Raw genomic sequence first — 5,435 nt, forward strand, 5'->3', positions numbered from 1 at the left:
CCCTTAAATTCAATTATATTTTTTTATCACTGCAGAATGTTGATGGTGGTTTTGCTACATTTGAGCTGAGAAGATCCTATTAGTGGTTGGAGGTAACTGCTTGACACGTATATGGCCTTATAATTTATTTGAACTAGGGGAAATGAAAGTAGAGGAAAACTCTGCTTCTTGAGATGAAATCATTGTTTAGGAATGATGGAGTTAACATATGTGCGATATACTGTTTGTTTATGGTTTAGCGCTTACGTTACTATTATTAATTATTCTTAGAACAATTTAACCTTTATAATTGTCAATTTTTTTTTTTGCATTTTGTAATGTGGCCTATATAATTGCACTGTTTCATGTTTCTCCCATTTTAAGTTGATCAACCCTGCTGAAACTTTTGGCAACATAGTTATCGATTACCTGTAAGTTTCTAGCTTACATTTTCTGTATAAGTCATTTTTTTATAATTGATTACATTCTGATTTGATGTTTATGGAGTGGCAACATAGATATGTTGAATGCACCTCAGCAGCAATTCAGGCACTAGCCTCATTCAGGAAATTATATCCTGAACATAGAACAGAAGAAATTCAAAATTGTATTGGTAGAGCTGTTGGGTTTATCGAAAAGATGCAGGCAGAAGATGGCTCCTGGTTCGTTTAGAACTATTCCATAATATATATCTTTTACGTGTTTACTTTGTAATTATTTGTCTTTACAGATTCTGCTACTTCGAGCAATTCTTCAACATGGCAAACTCAGTATCCATTGCTGAAGAACTTGCTTTTTGCTGTCATTTTTTGCTAGGTATGGATCCTGGGGCATCTGCTTCAGTTATGCAGGATTCATTTACTTATAAAAAGGAGATGCAAAGCAAGAAGTTTGATACTTGATTTTAGGAATTTACTAATTTAAATATTGATTCTTTATTCTTATGAATTTATATTAGAATATTTATTTTTCTTAATTTTTTTATTTCCTTATTCAATAATCTTATTTTATGGTCACAAAGATTATAAATCCAATAAATATGTAATGTCGTATGGTTATTTTTTCTCAGGCGATAAAGTATAACAAAAGGCCTTTTGGTAACGGTTTGAAGTATCATCCTATAAATATGAGAATTGTCTGAGGTTTTCAATAAGAATTTACTTAGAGCATTAACAAAAGCTCAAGTACGGACTCATCGCGGCTATTACAGGAACTGCTGGCTATGTTGGTTATCTCTCTTACAGTAAGTCTTTTTTCTTTTGATTAAGATTGGGTCATTTGTGATTTAATTTTTATTACAATTTAAATGTGGGTTTTTAATATGATTAAAAATGTATATGTTTTTTAAAAAATTTAATTCGTTTTACAGAGTGTTCATACGAGAAGTAGATCAGAAGGCAAAGGCATTGCGGGCTGCTGCAAGTTTTACTCCTAGTGAAGTTGCATCTGTTGTTGTTGATGTATGTTTGAGTTTGTTTGGAATTTTATCAATTTTAAATGAATTTCATCATTTTTAAATGAATTTTCTCATTTTAGCTTAGTATTTGTATAATGTTGTTCTAATTGTTCAATCTTTTTTAGTCAAATTACCTTTACAAGAATTTGTTATAATTGTTTACCATTTAATTCTTCGATTTGAATTTTGTAGGAATGATCTTGCGGATGGATTACTGGAGAGGCTTTAAGTAGCAAATTTCTGGTTGCCGGTCTTGAGGACATTCATATATCATGTGTTTCTTAGTGTTGGTATGACTTTTTTTATGTGTTTTAATCAAATGTCCTAAACATTCTCTTACATAAGCAGTATTTTGGTGTCTAAACTTATGTAATGTCTAGCTTGATGTTTCAGTACCGACTGAAGATTTATTTATATAACTTGGATGTTTGTAAAATTTGATTTTTTTTATATTTTTATGTATTCATACTTAATTAGAATCGTAATGAAATTTAAGATGGTTATTGGATATTGTTACAGCTTCAATTTGGGTAATACAAAATTGGAAGAAGATATGTTGAGAAGTAGTTTCGACTAACATAGTGCATATTTGGCGGCGTTTGTTCTAAAAATGCCACTATAGAATTGACCTTTTACGGTGTTTTGTTCTAAAAACACCGCTATAGATCTGACATTTTGCGGCGTTTGTTATGAAAATGCCGCTATAGATTATGACCTTTTGTGGCATTTGTATCTAAAACGCCGCTATAGAACAACCTTTTGTGGCGTTTTGTTCTAAAAACGCCGCTATAGATCTGATATTTTGCGGCGTTTGTTCTGAAAACGCCACTATATATATCGACTTTTAGCGGCGTTTGTTCCTAAAACGCCGCTATAGATATCGACCTTTAGCGGCGTTTGTTCCAAAAGCGCCGCAATAGATCTTGACCTATTGCGGTGTTTATTGTTCTCAAACGCCGCTAACTTTAGCGGCTTCGGTATGGCCGGCGCTTCTTGCGGCGTATTTTCAATCGCCGTAAGTACTTTTAGCGGCGCTTAAAAATGTCGCTATAGGATTAAAAAAACGCTGCTAATACTCTGTTTTGCTGTAGTGAATATAATATATAAAAAATCATTTTTAAAACTATATATTATATATGCTTTTAAAAATTGTTTTCAAAACCATATAATATATATATATATATTTTCAAAAATTGTTTTAAAACTATATAATATATATTTTCAAAAATATTTTTAAAACTATATATTATATACATTTTCAAAAATGTTTTCAAAAACTATATATTATATATATTCAAAATGTTTTCAAAAACTATATATTATATATATTTTCAAAAATGTTTTCAAAAACTATATATTATATATATGTTTCCAAAAATTTTCAAAACTATATAATAAATATATTTTCGAAAACCATTTTCAAAACTATATAATATATATTTTCAAAAATCGATTTTAAAGTATATATTATATGTTTTCAAAAATCGTTCTATAAAAACTATATAATATATAAACCCCGGACGGAAATGAGTGTCTATTGATCATCCTTCAAAGAGAGATTCACGCGATTCAACATACACCCCACTTAGTTCACCCTTTTCTTGAACAACAGACATCCCCATGGAGAGGAGGATTGATTGCAGGTTTCTCGGGGAGTAAAGAAAATTAACAAAGAAAATCTTGAGAAATCTCTTTGAGAATCTCGGACCTTTGTGCCATAAGCTGCGATGTTTGAGAAGAAGTAGTAGGGTTGATGATTTTGAGAGGAGAATAATGTGGAAAGAAAAGAGCTGGAACAGTTCACCACAAGCGTCTCCATCACAACAGATCACATATTGTACTTCAGTGGGTAGTGATTTATGTTATCTTGAGAACTCAATTTATGAGTCTGTTCTCCACTGCAAGAGATCAATAGGTATACATTAGGGTTTTTTTAACTCTAAAACATAATTCTCAAACCCTAAACTTTAACAGTTGACAAATTCTTATGTTGTTTGCTTTGCTTCATTCCAGGAAAATGATTCATCCATGCTCTCATATGGTTCATGCCTGTGTTTCTGCCTCTGTGAGACATGGTATATTCATGGGATTATATGGATTTTCAACTTTGAAAATTTGTGTCAAGAGATTTTAGATCATCCGGAAAACTATGGCATTGTGTTTTGCGGAACTTATCTAGTCACATTTTATATATAAAAAAATCCTTATTTTTCTATGTTTGATTAGTATATATTGTAAATGCAAGACTAAGAGTCCTTTTGATTCTAGAAAATATATTTTATTTTTTATTTTCATTTTCTTAGAAAATGGATAACGTTGAAGAAAACATGTTTAATTATAAAATTAGAAAATGATTTCTGGAATATGAAAACATAAACAATATTATCATTAAAGGTGCTTGAAATTTTGAAAAAATGGAAACACAAGATCTAAATTTTTAACTTAATTTGTATTTATTAAATCATTTTAACAATAAATTTTTGACTTAATGGTATCTAATCCTCAATTGTTTTGCAAAAAGATCAATATGGTCCATAAACTTTTTTTACACTCAATTTGGTCCTTAAACTAATAATTTTAATAATTTACTTTTTAGTATTTTTATATTAAATGTATTGAACATCTTAATAATATTTTATATTTTATATTTTAAATTATTTAATTTTTCAAAAAAATAATTAAGTCTTTAAACTTTATAAAAGAATCAATTAGGTCCTCGACCTTAGCAAAAAAAAATCAATTAAGCCCATCTACCATGTCATCATCCATCATGTACTACCACAACATGATCGTGAACTATAACATCAATATTGTGTATTGCCATGTAAGCTTTGTGAATTTTCATGTAAGCATAGTGATGGTCAATTCTTGATTCGGTTAGTCAGAAGGTTAATTGTTTTCTCAATTTAAGGGTTACATTGAGTGTAAAAAAAGTTCAAAGGCTACATTGGTTTTTCCCAAAAGTTTGAGAGCATTAAATACCACTAAACATATTTTTTTTATTTTAACAACACGTATGTGATCTTGTTTACAACAATATTTTTTATGTATTTTTTTAATTTAATTGATGTCTAATATACATTAACATTATACTCTTATTATAAACTAAAATAATTTGTGTTATAGAATTTCTTATAAACTTTATTGTTTTATAATTGCATAACTCACATATTAAATTTATGAAAAAAAGTATATTTTAATATAATTATTTGATAACTATTTGTTCATCTATATTTTAAAAAATAGATATAAAATATATTTTAATTATTTTTATTTATGAAATCAATTTTTCATTTATATTAACCAAACATATTTTCTAATTTTCTAAAAACTGAAACTGAAAATTATTTTATGAAAATAAAAACAGAAAATATTTTCTAGAACAAAAGGAACCTAGAACTCCCTAAATGTATTGTTACAAAACAAACATATCAATGATTATTTATAATATATAAATCAGAAAAGTAAATAAAATCATTGTGTCGCGGTAAAAGTAATTATTTTAGAAATGATTTTTTAATCGGTATAATCATAAAATGGAGGCAGAATTAGGAAAATAATCTAAGCGGACCCTTTATTTAGCCCAATATGATATACTGGATCTTTTCGATCTACGATAAATGCTACAGTGGACATGGAACTACTCCTGCTGGCGTGACGAGTTCCATGAGATATATTTTTTAATAGAATATATTTAATATATATTAAGGGACTCGTCATGCCCGCGTGAAGAGTCCTAATAAAAAAATAAGTTTTTTTTGGAATTTTTTTTAAAAAATTGTAAAAAAATATAATATTAAATGCAAACAGAACTCGTCACACTGGGGTGACGAGTTCCAACGGGGTATAAATTTGAATTTTTAGACTGTTGGGTGACCGTTGTTGAACGAGCAATTTTTTTTAAATTCAATGGAACTCGTCATGCTGATGTGACGAGTTCCAACGACTATTTTCAATTTGAAAAAAACTAGTCGTTTATAGCCGTTGGATAGAGTAGTAT

General features: G+C 28.8%; 1 long non-coding RNA gene across 1 annotated transcript; it reads left to right on the top strand.

Annotated features, from left to right (window-relative positions):
* The first annotated feature begins 362 nt into the window (after positions 1 to 362).
* LOC120182986 lies at positions 363 to 833 on the top strand. The gene is made up of 3 exons (XR_005521896.1): positions 363 to 410; positions 498 to 641; positions 796 to 833. It is a non-coding gene; the product is annotated as an uncharacterized LOC120182986 (long non-coding RNA).
* Positions 834 to 5,435: the final 4,602 nt, after the last annotated feature.

The sequence above is a fragment of the Hibiscus syriacus genome, unplaced genomic scaffold, assembly GCF_006381635.1.
Source record: "Hibiscus syriacus cultivar Baekdansim isolate YM2019G1 unplaced genomic scaffold, ASM638163v2 tig00112738_pilon, whole genome shotgun sequence".
Lineage (NCBI taxonomy): Eukaryota > Viridiplantae > Streptophyta > Magnoliopsida > Malvales > Malvaceae > Hibiscus > Hibiscus syriacus.